This window comes from Culex pipiens, chromosome 1, assembly GCF_016801865.2.
Source record: "Culex pipiens pallens isolate TS chromosome 1, TS_CPP_V2, whole genome shotgun sequence".
In the NCBI taxonomy this organism is placed as follows: Eukaryota; Metazoa; Arthropoda; class Insecta; order Diptera; family Culicidae; genus Culex; species Culex pipiens.
The window spans coordinates 86291186-86313049 of NC_068937.1; positions in this window are offsets into that span (position 1 = coordinate 86291186).

Genomic DNA, 21864 nt, shown 5'->3' on the forward strand with positions numbered 1-21864 from the left:
CGCGAATTTCGCGGATTTCGCGGAAATCTAAATTGCTCTCACCGAGCAGGATTTAGTTTAATTTGCGTTCTTTCTTCTGGAAATACTAGATTTAGACAAACATTTTCACTAGCCATCGAAATCTACGTTGTATTCTTGAAGATAGACCCACAGGAACATTCAACAGAAATCCGCGAAATCCGCGCCGCGAAAATCGCGAAATCCGCGAAGATTTTTAACCACCCTGCACATATTAAGCTGTACTTGACAGTAATAAGCATGAAATCTGTTCAAAGATAGTTTTCCTGTTACTGGACAAATTTGAATGTACTTTAGAACTGTCTCGTTTACTAGCACATCGTCTAAGCTGCCTAGTTCGCCTACTTGTGGACATTTTATTTCAAGCAAAGTGTTAGATAGAGGATCTACTCCATCTGGTGAGGATGCGAACCAACATTCACCTTCTTTTACGACTAATCCACATTTTTTCATGAGCGGATTTCGCTTTTTACGGTAGCATTCGAACGCAGTTGCCTCCGTTTCTTTGCCGTATTTGACAGCCGCACTGTTGATGTTCTTTATGCTCCAGTAGCGAGTAATTTTGCTGGACCAATCCGGATTCTTATTCTTTAGGTAGGTGTAAAGCCCGTAACACGAGCTAGCAGTGATTCGACGAGTTCGTTGGATTTTCCACACGTTTGTGCTCTGGGTTTGCGTATTGATGGCCGTTTGGACAATCTGTTGGCTGGTTTGTAAAACATTGCTTTCAAAAAACAATTGCTCTTCCTCATTATTAAATTGAGTATCCTCGACGGGAACGAAACAATCTTTTCGCAGTATCATTTCTAGAGAGGATATGAAGACATCCTGTGGGTCGACGTTTGAGCAATCGGTCTGAAAAGCCCGGCTCTGGGCCAGTATTGGATTGCTAGAAAGCACTCGTCCTTCCCGGTGTTTGGCGAATGCTGATTCCTTAGCCACTAGAAAAAAATTAATATCATAATTAATCGACTTTGTTTTGGGCCAGATAATGTGATATCTAGTAGCACAGTATATAATTTACCGTTTAGAATTCGAATAAATGCTTCCGCCAGTACTCTCTCTTTGAGTTCTGGGTCAGATGGTTGTGGAACGGTTGGTTTTTTCACACAGCAAAGTTCGGAGATACGTTCCCAGGGAGTTGTTTTTGCACTCTTCGATAAACCCCAGGCTTGGACAGCATCGGTGCAAGTTAAATAATCAACGCTGTCGACACTGTGAAAAGAAGGGATTAATATGGAAACGTCAGCAAGTATTTTTATTTGAATAATTACCGATTCAGATGCAGTAAACAAGCTACAATGTGCTTGCACTTATTATTGCCAGCCTTGCAGCTGCATTTTAAAATCCACTCGGACACGTTGGCGGCAATCTCAAGATCAACTTGATGAGGGATTTGGTTTGGATGGGAAGATTGTATAACGTATCCTTTAAACGTTGTTGATGCTGCTCTAGAAGTTGTATAACCCAAACAAACAACGTGTCGTGCATTGAGAACGCAGCAGCCTTCTCTTATGGGGCGCACCGAATCACTCACATAATCGAAAATATCCAGCAAAGATAAGTTCACCTCAATTGAATCAGCCGGAACTGCCTTTTCACCTAGAAATAAATCAAACATATACATTTCAAGCGTCATTCATAAGCAGAAATCATTCCTCAGAAACATTTACAGATTATTTGTGTTAAATTGCTATTTATATACAAACAAATGTATTTAAAAGATAGCATTTTTATTTTCTCGCATGACGTACCCATTTTTGTTACGATTTCGTGCGTTTTTTCACAGTAAAAATCACTTTTGTCACGAACTCCTATGCACTGCCCGAGTTAAAAATACAAACACCCTCAATAAGTTCACATCTAGGCGGCGCTGCGTGTCATTTAGTTTCGCTGCAAAATCTCTATAAGTCACTGTATTTGTTATAAGTTTACTTCTGGAAAGTTGTTCAAAATTTAATTAGGGTCCTACATCTGTGAATTGATAAAAATTGGACGACTGTTGCGCCCTCCACATTTTGTTGATTTTTCCCATACAAACTCCAAGCGATTAGAGGGAGGGTTTAGCGTGGTCAGAGTGAGCTCAAATTTGGGATTTAGCTTAGTGATGGGTCAATCTATGATTTCAGGGGGTAGCCCCAAAAAAGTCCGGATTTGGACCACCCTAGGGGATACTTGATTCCTTTTTTGGGCATGCGCATAGCTCTCTCAAATTATAACAAAACTATGATCGTTTTGGCATGAGTTGAAAGCTTAAACATTCATCTTTAATTGGCTGATAAGGGTTGTTTGTATTAAAGAGTTCTTGCATATTAAACCGGTTCAAACTGCATCTTATAGTTGATGATGTAATAAAGGAATCCATTTACAAAAAAAAAAAAAAACAAATACAATCAATTAGACTTAAGGCTGTTTCCTAAGGGCACTTTTTAAAATAATTGATTGTTAAAATCGTCCGGGGATTCATTTAATGTCAAGTGTGTAAGGGTTTAGTCGTTGATAAGTATATCAAACAATTACTGCAATAGAAATAATTTGAATAAATTTAATAATGTCCCCCGCAAATTGGGGTTTTAGTGTACATGAAAATCAAAAATTTCCTAATCAATATTTTAACTCTGGTGTTGTTAAATTGAACGTAACTTAAAATGATTATTTCTTATTTTTTGAAATGTTGGTACATTTTGCATGCATTTTGATTCTTGTCGCAGGGTGAAGATCAAGCACGCCTGTCGAAACAATTTATTTAAATATAAATAAAAATAATTGAAAGACTTCAGCAATAATCCAATTAAGCTAAACTTTACAAGACAAACAAAACATAAAGTTAAACAGAACATAAAAGTTTTCCCAGCAATTGTTCCAGTTTTCACAACCACAATCGCCTAAAACGATGCATCAACTTTGTTAACTATCCTGGAAATGTAGGATAACAGGGACAATATTTTCCATATCAGGCTTCGAAACTTTCCATGTCTCACAAAGTGAAGGCAAACAAAACAATAGAAAGTTACCGGCAGCCGCACCCATTCCCCCCCCCCCCATCGGGTGAACTGCTCAGTGTACCTACTGGTTTCAGTAAAAACAAGTTCCGTGTTTCGTTGAAAGATTTCCCCCATCTTTTCGTTCACTTTCAAAAACAATCTTTTCTACATCGGAACGAAACAAGCGAAAAGCTATACACAACGAATGGCTGGCTGGGTTGAAGGAAAGGGGGGGGGGGGGGGGGGCAAGTTTGAACATCGGGGGACGCATCTATTTAGTTTCATCATCTGCACCTCGGGCCACCTATAAACTTGGTCGTGTCACACAAACGGTTACAGTTCCAGCCAGGTTCCGAAACGAACGAGAAATAATGGTACGATAGTGGAAACTTTGGAATGGAAAAAAATGAACTATGATAATGGAACTCGATCTACGGTGTGCAACAGAGTGCCGCCAAGGTGGCTCCGAGGTTGGATTGTTGGTAACCCTAAAACTTTCCAAAGTGCACCAGAGGAACGATGACGACGATGGCTAGGGACACAAAAAACAAAGCCACCAAGCAACGGAAGAGATGGTGGATTGTACTCTGAAGAAGCAACTCCTACCACCTTCCGCAACACCACAAGTTCGTGGCCCACCATCTGGGTTCAATTCCGGGACACGAGGGCCAACCAAAAAAAAAAAAAAAAAACGAGCTCGAACCAAAAACTGCAACCTAAAACAGGTACGATGATGCTCTCACCGATCGTTATAAAATATCTAACCTCAACTCTTTCCAAAGTGCAACACACAAAGTTTCGGCCGGTCGTGGCGCGGTGGTTTGGGAGCATGGTTGGTAACAAAAAGTTTTTTTTTGTTTGTGGTTGTTTGTGTGGAACTTAGTTGTTTGATGAAAAAAGCTGAGGGCTGAGTAATTTTCCAATACTAATTGCATTAAAAACTTTTTATATATATATTTTAAAATTTGTTTCAGAATAAATTGCAAAACATCTTTTTTTCATACAATCAGCGATTCCCCACGGAAACAGCATGAAAAAAAAACCAAATTGCTTGGATCGGGCTCATTTTTTTCTGGGGGTTCCTTTGCCAAAATTATTAGACCCAGAGTGGTCCGAAAAACCCCCACCCTTTCAACCGATTTAAGCTGTTTTGGACGCAAATAAAAGGTGGCCAACGCAATAGAAATTGAAGGCCATTTTATCCTAACATTTGAAAAAGGTCGTAAGAAACTTCAAAATGCCGATTTGACGGTGTCTGGACCAAAGAGCCTATGTCTAAAAATATTTTTATCGAATTCCTCGGAAAATTTTACGTCACATACCTATCCAAAAATGGGTGGTGTTAATAATAGGATTCCGAGATGGGTCATTAGGGTGGAACCTAATTGTATGGAAAAATTTAAAATGACAAAAATCCAATCAGCAATACATTTTTTGGGTCCCTTTTAGGGTCCCAAACAACCTCCCAAAATTTGGGAGCGATTGGTTAAGTCGGCAGTGCGTGGCCGAATGGTTACGCTGTCCGCTTTGTAAGCGGATGATTTTGGGTTCGATTCCCATCTGCTCCAACCTTCCATCGGATGAGGAAGTAAAATGTCGATCCCGGCCTTGGTTGTTAGGCTGTTAAGTCATTCCAGGTGTAGGAGTCGTCTCCATGCCATAAGTACAAACAACACACCAAACCAAGCCTACTCCGGTGGAATCGCTGGCGGCGGTTGGACTCGTAATCCAAAGGTCGTCAGTTCAAACACTGGGGTGGAGTAGAAAGAGGTTTGGATGCTCTCCCCATTCAAGTGAACGGCCCGAGCGGTTTAGGCTTTCAGGATTTTTGTGATATTTACTTGTAGAGTCAAAACAGATCAGTAAACTTCACTTATTTGTATATTACACTTTTTTAAAGATTACATTTTTGCGGTAACACTCTTAACTTTTTTACGCGCACGATCACATCACTTTGCATTAAGATCTTCGTCGAGCCAGTTCTCTATGTTGAAGCCAGACTTGTCCTCCAGACCTCTGCGCCGAGCCATGCCAGACTCGAAATCTGCTACGTCCCTGGTTGACTCCACGGCGGCTAAGTCCCGGCGGACTCTTCGCGGCGGCTAAGTCCCGGCGGACTCTTCCCGGTGGCTAAGTCCCGGCGGACTGCGGCCTCCACCGCTAAGTCCGGCTGGACTGGGGCCTCTGCTACTGGTGGCTGCTGGCGGGTCCGGCTGGTCTGGGGCTTCTTCAGGATCTGGAACTGGACTGGGCTTGAACTGGCTGGAACTAACTGCCCTCCTCAAGAATTTTGGGGTTTTTATAGTCAGTCCCCGAAAACTCTACTAAATTTTGTTCTACTAAAAGTGGTCCGTTTCGATGAGAAGCATCGATGAACCTCATGAATTAAATTATGCAGACCTCTGCAATTCTTCATGACTTTCCGTATGGTGTAGTGAGTACACATCAAAATCGGAAGTCATGGGTTCGAACCATTGTCGTGAAACTTTAAATTATGTTATTGGAATATCAAAATTATGTTCCTAAAACATTCTCAAAAATGTTGGTCAATAATGAGAAGGTCGAATTCTCCATTGAACAAACATGCCAATGAATTTGGTTAAGCCACACCCTCAATTTCCCCTGTGTAATAACATCGCACATTCATAATTGAAAGCTTAACCATTTTTTTGATTGCCTAACAATTGGCGAAATTTAATAAAGGGCTTTTCAGGTGAGGATGACTCATGATCCACACCTGTACATAAGCTTAATTATTTGTCGCGCAACGCGAGTCGACGGGTAAAATTATTTATGCTTGCGTAAGCGCGCATGGTCAGAACTGTGGTGAGGTTCGAAAATTGGACAAATTTAATGATTTAAATTTGAGGTCGCTGCATTCCCCCACACTTACCAGCTAGATGTTTGTATTCTTGAAAAGCATTAAGAACATCTATCGAAAGTTATTTGTAGGTTGAAATAATATTCCCAAAGTCAATAATTTAAATTGTGTAAAAATTACTTTGCAAAAATTCATAAAAAGATACTTTAAAGGCTGGCTATAAAAAATTGATTTAAAAAAATGGTTTGGTTAATCTCCCCCACACTTATCAGCTAGATGATCGTCTGAAAGAAATGATCATCTCTGGAAAGAATTTTGTCGGGTGTAGTGATCGTGCGGTTTACAATTTGTTCTTCTTGTGCTTTCTTGTAGATTGCTTTATAATATAATTGTTCTTTTGATTTTTCTCCTGTAAAAATTATTTGCGTTACTTTTTTGATCTTCTGTCCTGTTAAATTACTTGAACTACTATTTTGAACTTCTCTTGTAAAAATATTTTCGTTGAAACTGATTTAAATAAACTTGCATTTGAAATTAATTTTCATTATCTCTCCTAAAAAAAATCATTGCATTTTTCCCACTGTAAGCTAAATTTGTTGTTGTAGAACTGTGTTGATCGGCTGGTTATTATCGTCGTCGTCTTCCATCAAAATCGTCTCTATCGTAAGGCTATTCATTCCACAGTGACTTGGTCAATTGATCAGTTTTCGAGGCTAAAGTGTTGAATTTCGTCGATTAGTGCAATTGTCGTTTCCATCATGAATTATGCTTCATAACTCAACTGTGAGTTGACTGTGGTCAATTTTGAGAGTGCATTGACTTCTCACTTGCTGAGTATTGTGAATTGTTCGTAAATCCAGTATTTTTGTCCAAAATTGACTTTTCCAGTTGCTTTGTATCTTTGACAATCTCAAAATATTGACATCGGTTGATGTAATTCTTTTTTCAAATGTTTAGGAAATGTTGTTTGTCCAAAATTGTCTTTTCGTGTAATTTGCAACTTTGGCTTTTGTAAATTAATGACATCGGATGATGTTATCATTTGTTTATCATGATCTTCTCCTTTTCAATAGTTTCAGACGTGCAGTATGATCTCAACTTGCATTTTTGTTCCATAATTGATGTTTCGCATTTCAATCATCTTTACTTCGCTTAATTCCACATTTTGATTGGTAATTTGTTTTACGTGAATGTCTCGTTACTAGAATTGTGTCTTAATTCGACTTGATCCTCATTGATATGACCTTTTTCAACAACATCAACACCGTTACCTGTTCAACCTCCCGCATGACTTTGCCACTCACCATCTTGCCATCACAAACTTCTGCATACGAACGCGTAGAACTTCTCAGCATACGAACGCGTTGATCATCTCAAGTCGTCTCGTATCTCATCTCTGCCATATTTTACTTCAGTTTCTAATTTTGTTTATCCCACAAAAATGTTTTACTTGTTTTCTTCGTATGAACAATATTTTATAATTTTCAGGAATCTATCAGTTAATTTCTGTGCAAAATTTAAATTCAAATTTACTTACAATCTTATAAATCTTGTTGATATTTTTATATGAAATAAGTTCTATTTTTTTTTTAATACTTAAAAAAATCAGTTCTAATTGACTATTATTTTTATACCTGAATAAAAAAATTACTCTATAAAGTTTTTCATTGATCTATACGTCCTATCATCTTGTCATTGCAAAACTGCGTATGTTAAAATATCCTTTCTGTTATTCCAACTTTTTATGAAATCTGTATGTCATTCAGTGTTTTCAAATCTGTTACACTCATTCAATCAATTTGTTTATTTGAGCAATTCGCAATAAAATGTTGATTTTGCAAGAAAATTTGTTGGTTCAATTTTCAGTCTTATGATAATGTTCTGTTTTTTTTTTCCCTCTGAATTTAATCAGTTTAAAGGTGTTTTTCCCTTGAACATTATTTTATCCCTTAAAATCCCTTGAAGCATTATTTATCCCTTGATTTTCCCTTGAAGCATTATTTATCCATTCCCTTTAATTATCATTTGACTATCCCCGTAAAGTGCAAATGTTTTGAAATATTTTTAACATATTGAATCCCCCCATGGATTACAACTGTTTTGAAGCATTATTCGACATAAAAACTCTCCCCATAGAGTATAATTGTCTACTTTTTTAATCCCTTCGGCGTTGCTTTATCAGTTTATGTATCCCTAGATCGGAACTTTTACCGTCCTTTTCGATCTTTTTAAATTCCCCACGATATACTCACAAATTTTACCTTTCCTTGAGCTGTAGTTCATATTCGTCCTTGTTGAAATTGTTGTCTTCTTGATCGTCTTCCAACGGTTTCCTGTAAATCCTTCGTATTAGCGTATAAAAAGTCTGAAAATATATTCTTAATCCATTTTTAAGTAAATTATAAAACACATGTTTACATTCAACAATCATTCTGGGCTGCAGTCCCTTGTCCAATTATTCTCACACACATTCTTACTTGCATACATGTTGTTTTTGAAACATTTAATAATCACACCATCTTCATTTGCCTTTCGCTGAAATTTCATTATTGTTCAGTCCGTTTGATTTGTTTTTATTTGTTGTTAAAAATTGCGTCATTGTTTTTCTAATACCCTGTTAACCCATTTTAGCTCAATTAAGTATATTCCCAAAATTGCAACCCAACAGCTTCTTAATTGTTTTAACGTGTTTCATCACTGCTTCATTATTATGTTTATATTTGATCATAATCGCTTCACGTGTTTTTGAAAAAAAAAAATATGCATCAACTCAGTACTGGTATTTTTCTTAATCTGTTTCTTGTTTAAATCTCATCAATTCAATCATTTATAAAAATTATCTTTCATCTCCAATTCATAACATTCTTGTTTGCGCATTTTTTTTTTTTTTTTTTTTGTAATAATCATTCATATTTTGTTTAACTCAACATTAATTCATTTATCATATCAAATCAATCATATATTCTTTTTTCATGTTTATTTTTCTATATTAAAAAAATCGGTATTTGTAACACATTTGTTTGATTCATTTAGTTCTCTTGATAACAATCATTTTTTTTTATTTATCAATCATATCAATTCAATAAGTTTTCTATTATATTTTTTTTTCAATATACATAAATAATCCCGTGTGTTAAAAATAAATATTTTCATTCATTGCAGTCTTTAGATATTGATCATTTATGATACTATGTCATTCATTGCATAAATCGCTTATTTTTTTACATTATTTTAATTGTACTGTAATTGTCACTTCAAAATATTTGTCTTGTATTGGAGCATTTAATTTTAAATTATGTTAATTGTATATTGTTAAAAACATGTTAAATGTATTTTAATACGGGTACATTCTGAACTATCATTTAGTGTTATGTTAATCATTATATTTTCTTAGTCTATTATTATGTACATCTTCAAATTTGTTTCCATTTTTAATAGTGGTCGTTTGATCGCTGTTAAATTTAACGATATCGTAAGGGCCTCGCCACTTATTTTGTAACTTTTGACCAATTCCTGTCTGTACCATTTGTACCAAAACTCTATCTCCCCACATTGGTACCCAATCATTTGTCTTTTTGTCATAAATTTCCTTTCTCTTTTCTTTTGACAATATTAAGTTGTTTCTAGCAGTTTCATGAGCATCCTTGAATATATCTTTCATTGAACATATATAGTCGTCATAATTTAAATCTGAATCATTGATTTTATAAATTGTGCTTGGTATTATAGCTTTTCTTCCATACAAAAGTTCATAGGGAGAATATCCAGTTGATGAATTTTCTGTAGTGTTGTATTCAAACATAAAATATGGTATTAATTCATCCCAACATTGTGGATCTTTGCCAATAAAATTTCGTAAATAAATTTTCAACTCTCTATTTGATCTCTCTACTAAATTAGCTTGAGGATGATATGCACTTGTAACGATCTTTTTAATGTGTAATATTTTGCATGTATGTTGCAATAATTTGCTTACAAAGTTTGTACCTCGATCGGTTACAACTTCTTTAGGAGCACCAAATTTACAAACAAAGTTTTCGACAAAAGTTCTAGCAACAGTAGTACTTTCTTGGTTTTCCATGGGAGCTACAATCAAAAATCTTGTTAAATCATCTTGTATCACAAGTCCACAATTGTTTCCATTATTAGAAATTGGTAACATAACCACATCCATATAAATTTTATCAAAGGGTTCATACGATGTTGTCGTAATTTTCATTGGCATCTTATTTGCTGGCCATATTTTATTCTTTTGACAAGAACCACATTGCTTTACATAATTCAAAACATCTCTTCGCATATTTTCCCATGTAAATAGAGGACTCATTCTTTTAATCATTCGTTTACCTCCGACATGACCACCTAACGGTGCGTCGTGAAAATCTTTAAGCACTTGATCTCTGTCTTCTGGCTTTACATAAATTCGTTCATTTTCTGTTGCATACAGTGTAAATGACTTTGAACGTTTCATTGCAAAAAATCGTAATAAGTTTAGTTCCAACTCTGTTTTAAATATTCTATGAGAAATAATTTGTATAACTGATGCATCTTTAGCAAAATCAGGATAATTTTTAAAGCTTTTAAATAAACCATCGAAAAATTCTTCATTTTTAACTGCTGAACGATATGTTCCATTCAAAATTAAACCCCAAATTTTCTTTTGCGGGAATACAAATATGTTTTCATTGGTGTAATCCTTAATACCATGTGGAAGGTCAATGTATTTACTCAATTCTTTGTGTACCGTAACACTGTTTAATATCATAAATGTAGCTTCGGCTTGTTCAAATGGTATAATATTTTTAGAGAATTTTAAAACGTTAAAATCGATATCTGTATCTTGGAAATCCTTGTAGGTAAATGTTTTATCGTTGCTATCATCGTCATTATCTAAATTTATGTCAATTTGTTGAAGTCCATTCATATTATTATTCCAATTAGTGTTGTTTCTAGATAAATTCTTTCTGTTTGAAGTATTTGTTGTGTTTTGATTATCTGAAATATTTTGTCTATTTTGTTTTGCTTGTTGACGAGTTGTAATTGCTACTAATTTTGATGCTTGTTTATCATCTGCATGATCTTCATCATTATTTAAGCGTGAGAGAAAATCCGCAACCACATTTTCCTTTCCTTGCTTGTAACGAATTTCACATCCAATGCCTTGGATTTTCAAACGAAGTTTTGTCAAAGTTGGTGATGTTTCCTTCAAATGCCATAGAGCTACCAACGGTCTATGATCTGTGTAAACGATAAAATCTTGGTTATAAATAAAATGTTTGAAGTGGTCTACTGCCCAAACAATAGCTAGTAGTTCCTTCTCAATAGTAAAATAATTTCTTTCAGCCCCGATAAGCGCACGACTTGCGTAAGCGATAGGGTGATCATTTGATTTCTCATTAGTAAGAACTGCTCCGATAGCATAATCGCTAGCATCAGTTGTCAAAACAAATTTGTCATTGTAGTTCGGTCTAACTAAAACTGGTTCTGAAATTAAATAGTTTTTTAATTCTTCAAAAGCATTTTCACATTCTTCTGTCCAAATAAATTTCACATTTTTCTTTAATAATGCATTAAGTGGCTTACGTTTATCTGCAATGTTTGGAATAAATTTTCCATAAAAATTAACAGTTCCCAAAAATGATCTCACATTTTTAATCGTCTGCGGCCTTTTCATGTTTTTGATTGTATCAATATTTTCACTAGTTGGTCGAATACCTTCTTCACTAATAATATGACCCAAATATCTGACTTCTTTGTGTAAAATTTTACATTTTGATGGTTCAACTTTTAAATTATGTTCATGTAATGCATTCAAAACTTTATATAAATTTTCATTGTGTTCTTCGATAGTTCTACCGAATACAATAATATCATCCAAATATACAAACGCATTAACTGGTTGTATTTCATAAATAAGTGTGAATGTAAATTTTTGAAATGTTGATGGACTATTTTTCAGTCCCATTGGCATTCTTAAAAATTCATAATGTCCTAGAAATGTTGAAAAAGCGGTTTTCGCAGCATCCTTCGGGTTAATTGGGATTTGATAAAATCCTGATTTCAAGTCAATGGTTGAGAAATATCGAGCTTCTCCAATACTGTCCAAAATTTCGCTAATAAGCGGTATAGGATACACAAATGGTTTAGTAATTGTATTTAGGTCTCGAAAATCCACTACAATTCTGTAGCGTTTGTTGCCTTCGGCGTCTAAGTCTTTCTTTGGGATGCATAATACCGGTGCATTCCACGGACTTTTACTTGGGCGTATTATCCCTAATTTTAGCATTTCTTCCACTTGTTCTTCTACGTGTTTCTTGGTAGCTTCAGGAAATCTATATTGTCTTTTATTAATTGGAATTTCAGTTGTTGTCTCTATATCGTGCATGGTTAAATTGGTATAAGTCAACTCGTCACCCTCTAAATAAAATATTTCATTAAAATCATTCAAAATATTATTAATTTCTTGATTGATATCACCTTTCAAGTGGTCTGTTTTAACCAATTCATAAATTTTTCTCATTCTGTCGTTGCCTGTAAGTTTCTCATGCTTCATGTTTTCAATCACATCATAATCTCGATCGTTTTCTAAATTCATCTCTTTTGGGTAATCTTGGTTATCATCATCAATTTCAATTTGATCGTCATAATACTCTTCAATGCACGGTTGGATTCTGCCATTGCAGCCATTGTCATTATCATAATTATTTCCATTATTTTCATCATAATTTGTATTAAAATTGTCATAACTATTTGCTTCAATACCTGCCATATTTACTTTGTTTTTATTTTCAATGTCATTAATTCTAAATAAATTGGTCATTTCATGATTATTATATTGCATATTGTTTGTGTCAGGCGTTCGTAAAACTATGTTGTCGAAACTTTGGCTAATATATAAGGTGTATTTCTTTAGAAAATGTGCTCCAAGAATTGCATCATCAGCGAAATGCTTCAAAATGTAGAATTTTTCCTCGTATTTTGAATTTCCTATCAATAAAATCATATTTACAGATCCTACTGTATCTTCTGCTATTCCATGAACCCCTCTAATGGAAATTCTATCGTTGAAATCAATGTTAGTTAAACGCATATTACTAACCACATCCCATCTTACAAAATTGTTACATGATGCGGAGTCAATTATAAATTTGTGAAATTTTGTTGGATTTGCCAAGGTAGCAATATTTGCATAAAATATTGAATCATTATTGAAATTGATTTTTAATGTTTCATGTGGTGGAATGTATTCGTTAAATTGCAGTTTAAAATAATTTGGAATTTGATTTTTATTGCGTCGACTATTTGTATAAGTTCGTTTTAAAGTGCTCTTTGCAGTATTCGTTTTATAACATTCATAAAATTTGTTAGCTTGATAATTATTTCTTTGATTAAAATTTGTATTTTTATTGTACCTGAAATTTCTGGATTTTCTGTCAAAATTTAGGTTTGAATTTTCAGTACTAGCAAGTAACCTTTGTTCGAGAGTTCTTAAAGACTCTCTGTCATATCGTTCATTTTCTAAAAATTCTAGCAAATTTTCCAACTTCATATGACGGTTATTCGTGGCAATTTCTTTGATTTCATTATTTATAATTCCAACTATAAAGTGGCTTTTTAAGCTATAAGCTGTAAATGAATTTTCGTTGTAACTTTGATCAATTTTTTTGATTTCGTATTTTATGTCAAGAACTCTTCCTGCATATGATTTAAATGATTCATCCCGTCCTTGTTTCAGAGTTTCAATTTGTTCAATTATACTACCAAAAGTAGTTTTGATACCAAACTCTCTAATTAAATTTGCCTTGGTTTCTTCCCAAGTGTTGGCATAAATTCGGTTAATACGTGCTGCTGCTTTAAATTTTAGTTTCATAAAAACAATATTTAAAAATTTACTCTGATCTTCGCCTTCAGGAATTTGATCAGCATAATAATCTATTAATATTAAAAATTGCTCCAGTGAGTCTAATGACCCATCAAATTCTGGAATAAGCTGGATTAAATCCGTCATCTCCAAATTCGCCATCTTTAACGGTGCACATCAACAAGAGCTTTTGCACCAAGATTTTTGTTACAGATATTTTAGTATTTTCGAAACTACGGGAACTATCGATATAATGTTTTATTCATCCCCTAAAGTACTGTCTACTAAGTGATTTACAACAAAATTTGCCTGTTTTCACAATCAGATTTGTGCAGGATTGGGTCCGTAAGTTTGTCAATTTTGGCATAAGAAGACAACAACTTCCTTGGTTGCTGTGCACCCTTTTAAGCGTGTTTTTAACTATTTACATCAAATTTCGGTATAACTTTTGTTTACTCACCCTAAACTGCCAGATTTCCATGGTCGTCTTCTTGGGTGTCCGATGTGGCTGATTTTCGTCTCCAGTTGGTCCAGATGATCTCGTCATTATTGAATCCCTAATGCTGTCCATCGTTGGCCGGTTTCGAAATTTTCGATGCTTCTGCCATTGGTCGAGCCCGTTTTGGTTCCATCTCGTAATGCTGCATATTTGCTTCCATCTTAGAACTCCTCACATAACATTTTCTTCAATTTAACGTTTTTTTTTTTTTACACTATTTTAACTGTTCGCGAAATCATTTTGTTCATTAACTTTCACACATAGTCACATTTTCAACTCTCGGTTTTGTCCAATCATAATGGCGTGTCCAAACACACACAGCGTTGCTTTCCGCTAGTCACCACCTGAACGGCCCGAGCGGTTTAGGCTTTCAGGATTTTTGTGATATTTACTTGTAGAGTCAAAACAGATCAGTAAACTTCACTTATTTGTATATTACACTTTTTTAAAGATTACATTTTTGCGGTAACACTCTTAACTTTTTTACGCGCACGATCACATCACTTTGCATTAAGATCTTCGTCGAGCCAGTTCTCTATGTTGAAGCCAGACTTGTCCTCCAGACCTCTGCGCCGAGCCATGCCAGACTCGAAATCTGCTACGTCCCTGGTTGACTCCACGGCGGCTAAGTCCCGGCGGACTCTTCGCGGCGGCTAAGTCCCGGCGGACTCTTCCCGGTGGCTAAGTCCCGGCGGACTGCGGCCTCCACCGCTAAGTCCGGCTGGACTGGGGCCTCTGCTACTGGTGGCTGCTGGCGGGTCCGGCTGGTCTGGGGCTTCTTCAGGATCTGGAACTGGACTGGGCTTGAACTGGCTGGAACTAACTGCCCTCCTCAAGAATTTTGGGGTTTTTATAGTCAGTCCCCGAAAACTCTACTAAATTTTGTTCTACTAAAAGTGGTCCGTTTCGATGAGAAGCATCGATGAACCTCATGAATTAAATTATGCAGACCTCTGCAATTCTTCATGACTTTCCGTATGGTGTAGTGAGTACACATCAAAATCGGAAGTCATGGGTTCGAACCATTGTCGTGAAACTTTAAATTATGTTATTGGAATATCAAAATTATGTTCCTAAAACATTCTCAAAAATGTTGGTCAATAATGAGAAGGTCGAATTCTCCATTGAACAAACATGCCAATGAATTTGGTTAAGCCACACCCTCAATTTCCCCTGTGTAATAACATCGCACATTCATAATTGAAAGCTTAACCATTTTTTTGATTGCCTAACAATTGGCGAAATTTAATAAAGGGCTTTTCAGGTGAGGATGACTCATGATCCACACCTGTACATAAGCTTAATTATTTGTCGCGCAACGCGAGTCGACGGGTAAAATTATTTATGCTTGCGTAAGCGCGCATGGTCAGAACTGTGGTGAGGTTCGAAAATTGGACAAATTTAATGATTTAAATTTGAGGTCGCTGCACAAGCCTTCGGACTCCTAGGTTCGAGCAGAAACTTGCACTAGAGACCACAAAAGACCCGGGGGTCGTTAATGTGGATGGTTTGATTTTTTGGTTAAGCCCACGATTGGCGCAAAGCGAATTAAATTTGTATGGAAATTACTATGGAGAAACTTGAATTTTCACTTTTTTGAATTTACAAAATTCATGTTTTATTATTTAATGTAACTAACACCGTAGAAGTATAGCCTTGGATGTCCTGAACAACTCTCCCGAAGACAGTATGGTGCTTAAGTGCGTCACAAAAAATACAGAGTTTTCAAAAGTAGTGTTTTGAAATAATCAGTGAAACTCACATTTTCTGCCACTAGGGTTAGCATTTTTGCTTACCAATCCAAAAGATGGAGGATCGAACCCCGCCTCAAGCGACTTTGATTTTTCGTTCACATTCATCAATTCAAATTTATGTGTTCTGAACTTTCTCGTTGGGAGCAGATGGGATTCGAACCCAGAACCATTCGCTTACAAAGCGAATACCGTAACCAGTCAGCCACGGCCGCTCCCCTATACTTCTACGGTGTTAGTTTCATAAAATAATAAAACATGAATTTTGTTATTTCAAAAATGTGGAAATGCAAGTTTACCCATAGTAAATTCCATACAAATTTCAATCGCTTTGCGCCAATCGTGGGCTTAACCAATCGCTCCCAAATTTTGGGAGGTTGTTTGGGACCCTAAAAGGGACCCAAAAGATGTGTTGTTGAAGAAACCAATTTTCGATTCCACCCTAATGGGTCATTCTCTACCAGCTCACACGAAATCGGGAAAAGTTGCCCCGACCTCTCTTCGATTTGCGTGAAACTTTGTCCTAAGGGGTAATTTTTGTCCCTGATCACGAATCCGAGGTCCGTTTTTTGATACCTCGTAACGGAGGGGCGGTACGACTTTTTTTTCGTAAAATCGCGATAACTGATGTTTATAAGCAAACCCCTTATGTTTATATATCAAAATTTTTGTATTTGTCTGCTCTATAGCTTTGTGGAACATGGTTACACTCTAAAAAATATCCCTGCAGAGGGAGAAAAAAACACGAAATTTCAAAATGAAATTTTTTGTTCTAAATGAAAAAATGACCCTGCTGGCTCAATGCAGAATTGAAAAGTACATTAAATTTCCCTTAAAATGACATGTTCCAATTTTTTTTACAGTCGAGTAACGGAAAATGGCAGAGTTTTTAAAACTTTTTTAGTGTTTTTTTCGATGAAAAATACGTTTTTTTCAGAATTTTGAGTACGCCATCAAATCGGGCATCTAATTTAACATTAAAGTCCCTTTGACACCAAATTTCTATCCCATCACCGTTTCAGGCTGCAAATGATTGAAAAACACCTATTTTTTCGCATGCTCAAAAATGAAAGGGGTCGTACCGCCCCTCCATCACGAGATATAAAAAAAAATCAAAAACCTCGTATTCGTGATCAGGGACAAAAGTAAGACAAAGTTTCACGAAAATCGAAGAGGGGTCGGGGTAACTGCTGTGTGAGTTGGCGGAGAATTACCCAGATACGATTTTTTGAATTGAAAATAAAATGCTAGTTTTTCGACGCACCGTGCGCTAAACGGGATTAAGATGAAAACATACGAAAAAGAGGTTTTATGTTCATTATTCGAAGTCCCATGCAAACCTTTGGATAATCGAACTTTGGATAATCGAAACTTCGGATAACCGAGGATCCGGATAATCGAGTCTGGACTGTATACAGCAAAAAAGTTGTAATTCAGATGCGTGTAAAAGGCATGGGGGCAAAATTAATTTTGCATTATTATAAAATTGTACAGTTTAGACTCGATTACCCGAAGGCCTCGGCCAAATTTCACTTCGGATAATCAAATCACGAAAAAAAATAATTTTTTTTTCGTTGTCTTATTTTTGATTGTTGAGCTTTAGTATGACCCTTAAACTATTCTAAAGTAGTTTAAACTTTTTAAATCTAAGATGGCGGCCAAAATGGCGGTGTTGAAATATTGAAAAAAAAAACATTTTTTAATTTATTAGGCAATCAACCATTCATTTAACTGATATGGGGTCGCAGAACTCGAATTTCATGTTTAAAGTAAGGAAATAAAAAAAAAATACGAAATTTCGATTCGTTTACACCGACCAACAAAATTTCTGCGCAGACTCAACTCGAGGGGAAGCATGAAGTTTGGGATCCCCAAAAACACGGGCACTTTGATTTTTTCAAAAATAGTTAGTCTGGGCCGAATGGTTTTTTCCAAAGTTTGTATGGAGAATTAGAGCTGTTCGCTACTCCCACATATTGCATGCAATTTTTCAGTTGTATGCAAGAGCGACGAATCGCCCTAATTCTTCACATAAACTTTGGAGAAAAACCATTCGGCCCAGTCTAACTATTTTTGAAAATTAAAAGTGCACGTGTTTTTGGGGATGCTTCCCCTCGAGTTGAGTCTGCGCAGTAATTTTTGTCAGTTTTTGTAGGTCAGTGTTATCCGAAGTTCCATACGAACCTCCGGATAATCAAACTTCGGATAATCAAAACTTCGGATAAACGAGGCTTCGGATTATTGAGTCTGGACTGTATTTAATATTGCTCCAGAAAATTCAGCTGCATCAGTATCAGAATCTTACTAGGCTAAAATGTTATGCTCATACAGTCCAGCCTCGATTATCCGAAGTTCGATTACCCGAATGTTTGTATGGTACTTCGGATAACCAAATCACAAACAACAATTTCAGTCAAATTCGAACAGTTGATTGTCAATTAAATAATAAAATGCATTTTTTTATTTCTTCACCGCCATATTGCCCACCATCTTGGATTTAAAAATTCTAAATCACTGTAGCGTAGTTTGAGAGTCATACTTTAGCTCGCTTTTTTCGTGATTCTTATATCCGAATTTTCGATTATCCGAAGTTAAATTTTTCCGAGGCTTTCGGATAATCGAGTCTGAACTGTATAATGAATTAAAAAAAATATTTTGTTCGAAACAAAATAAAAATTCAAACTTCAAATTCAGACTTAGTGGTATACAAAATGTTGGCATTTAATGCAATAGTCGTTACAACAAAAAAAAACAGAGCTTGTTTCAAAGATTCATTCCTGTTCTACTAAACATCGTCAGTAGAAAATCCTTGTAAAAAGGATTCTGAACTTCAGACTGGCAAACTGGACGATAGTGATTTTGAGAGTATCATACGACGATGCAAAGCTACGACAAACGATGGGAATGCTGCTACTCAACACTAACGAGAATCTTAAATCCAAACGCTCTATTCAGCATCACTGCTTCGGCGTCGTCAATATGGTGTCCTTTCGTTCCGTAGAAGGAAGCTCTTTTCGTAACAGGAAGCAGAGCGTGCTCCGAACGATTCTGGCTATCGAACTGGAATATAAATATTTTATTAGAGTGGAATATAAGTTTTACGATAACGATATTAGTTATTAAAATATACATTTATTGGCAATTTCCTCATAAAAGAAATGTCAAATAAAATTCTTACATTATTTAATATTATATTGGGCACGTCCTTCTCTCGGGGCTCTATCCCAGCAGAGCAGAAAACGCTTTCTTGCAGCACTCTCCCAGGGCACAACAGATTTGGTCGGACCCAAAATCTGTCCGGGGTGACAACGATGAGGAGGCGAGGAATTATCAATGATAAATTTAGCGTTAATAGCATCTCGTAAATATATTGACGATCGATTCTTGGCACGTCCTTCCCGGGGACAGAGATACTGATGAGACACCATCGTATTCTGCGGCTGTGCTGGGCTTTCCAAGTTATACGAGCTCCCATCCTGGAGCTGCCTCATTCATTCAATCGTCGATTGGTATCGCGCCTTATCGTAATAAATGTCACGCTTTTTTCCGCCTGGTTTATGCCCTCGTGCTGCCTTATCGGGGGTGATTGTTTCCACTTATAAATAAATAGACGGCCAGCTTAGTGATCGGATCGACCCGAGAAGAATTAAACCGGAAATGAAACGAGCTTTGGTGTGAAATCCAGGCTAAGCTTAGGTTATTACAACTCGTCGTGATTGCGCTTTGTTGCCACACGTAGGCTTATGACGTTTTGTGGAAAACGTATTTTAGTGTTTGACTAACCTTAGAAAAAACGCAGTTTAGTCAATCCTGGAAAGCCTAGTTCTAGAGAAGTAATTGCTTTTTTGGTACCCTATGTAGGATATGGCCTTAGTTTGCCTCTTTTGTTTTTTTTACGTTGCTGCCTGATAACCCTAAGTTTCGAAGGGGAGAAGGAGACGTCCGTAGCGGGCTTTGAACCGGTGACTTCTGGATTGTTAGTCCAGTATGCAGTCCCGTTGATCCACACAGTAAATGAAATTATGAAAATTTAATTACTATAGCAATGTGCAGCATAGTTTAAAAAAAAAAATGTCAGCTTTATTTTAAACCAAACTTTTTATGTGGTAGTATACGTTGATCTGCATTTTTACCTTTAAACATAACCGTGGTATGCCAAAAGCCATGCAAGGAAAAACTAGCTTGAACAAACCTTCAGCATCTCACCAAAGAATGCCAACTATTTAAAATGATAAAATCGCGCGCTAAATAGCTTCCTTCAAGAGCCAGTCCTCCGATGCTGTACAACTTTTGCGAAGGTATGTGATACCAACCACCTTCCCATCCCCGTTCACTGTTTGCTACCTCACGACGAGCCAGATCCTTACGCCCTTCCTTGTATCCTGATTTGGCGTGAACCCATGCTCTTGGCATTTGCCACAAGCTCGTCGACGTCTCGAGCTCTTCAATGCTGGAAGAAGAAGAAGGCTTAAGGAACACTATCCGACCACCACATGTTTTGGGGGAAAAATGGGAAAGATTTTCATTTTTCCTCTCTCCTCTTGGAGCACGTACTTTTTTTTCGGAAGGTGAGATCTTATCTCGGAAAAGCAATTTAAATTTCTTTAGCTCGTTTGACAAATCAAAAGAAACCTTGTGAAATGCTAAATAAACGAAGACGAAGTTATCAAGATTTGTGCACAAAAATTTTGGTTTGCGGCAACGCGTTCCGATGCCAACCGCTAAAATACCCTACCGAAATGATGTTGACTTGTTGACAAATACCGAACCTATACGCTCTCTCAACCCACGTGGGGTTAAAATTTAAGTCAATATGGCATTTTTTACAGCGGCATGTAAGGCGCTCGAGTTGACATCAATTTACTTTTTTTTGGCAATACTTTCGTTGGTTGTTGCCGGTGGCGGCTTAACATAAATATTAAACAGTTTTTTTTCATTATCAGTCGTGAATATTATCAAAAGAATTATACTATGACCTTTTGATGAATGTATTGCAAAAAAAAAGAACACATTATGTTGAAAAAATATAAATGTAATATAAATGCTTCTTTTTCTTCTAGCCTATCGACTTGCATTCGACAACCAAAATAATGATAAAAAATGTGTGTAGTGAGTAACATGTAAAGTCTAATGTGAGTGTTTTCAAAAGCGTTCAGTTTTTCCGAGTTCGTGCTTATTTGGAACGCGTGTCAGTCTCAGTTTGCACGGCATACATCATTACAGGATTTAATGTCGAGTTTGACTTTGAAAATGATTGATAATCGTGACAAAATGCTTACTGTTGGAGTCTCGTGCGAAAATTGAAGGGGTTTGCTTTTTCCTGTCAAGGTAGAGTTTTCAAAGTGTGAATCGGTCAAATTTTCAAGTAATGGTGGGCTCTCAGTTTATTATTTTCAAATCTTTTTTTGATTGATTATAGAATAAATGGCACACATTAGTAAAGGAGCCGCAATATACAAACAGTTAAAATTATGTTTTAAGAAAACGGCTGATTGAGAAGAGAATGTTCAAATTAAAAGCCTAAATTATTTTGTTTCTAAAACCTAGCTGGGTAATTCTCCGCCAACTCACACAGCAGTTGCCCCGACCCCTCTTCGATTTGCGTGAAACTTTGTCCTAAGGGGTTACTTTTGTCCCTGATCACGAATCCGAGGTCCATTTTTTGATATCTCGTGACGGAGGGGTGGTACGACCCCTTCCATTTTTGAACATGCGAAAAAAGAGGTGTTTTTCAATAATTTGCAGCCTGAATAGAAATTTGATGTCAAAGGAACATTTATGTAAAATTAGACGCCCGATTTGATGGCGTACTCAGAATCCCGAATAAACGTATTTTTCATCGAAAAAAACACTAAAAAAGTTTTAAAAATTCTCCCATTTTCCGTTACTCGACTGTAAAAAATTTTGGAACATGTCATTTAATGGGAAAT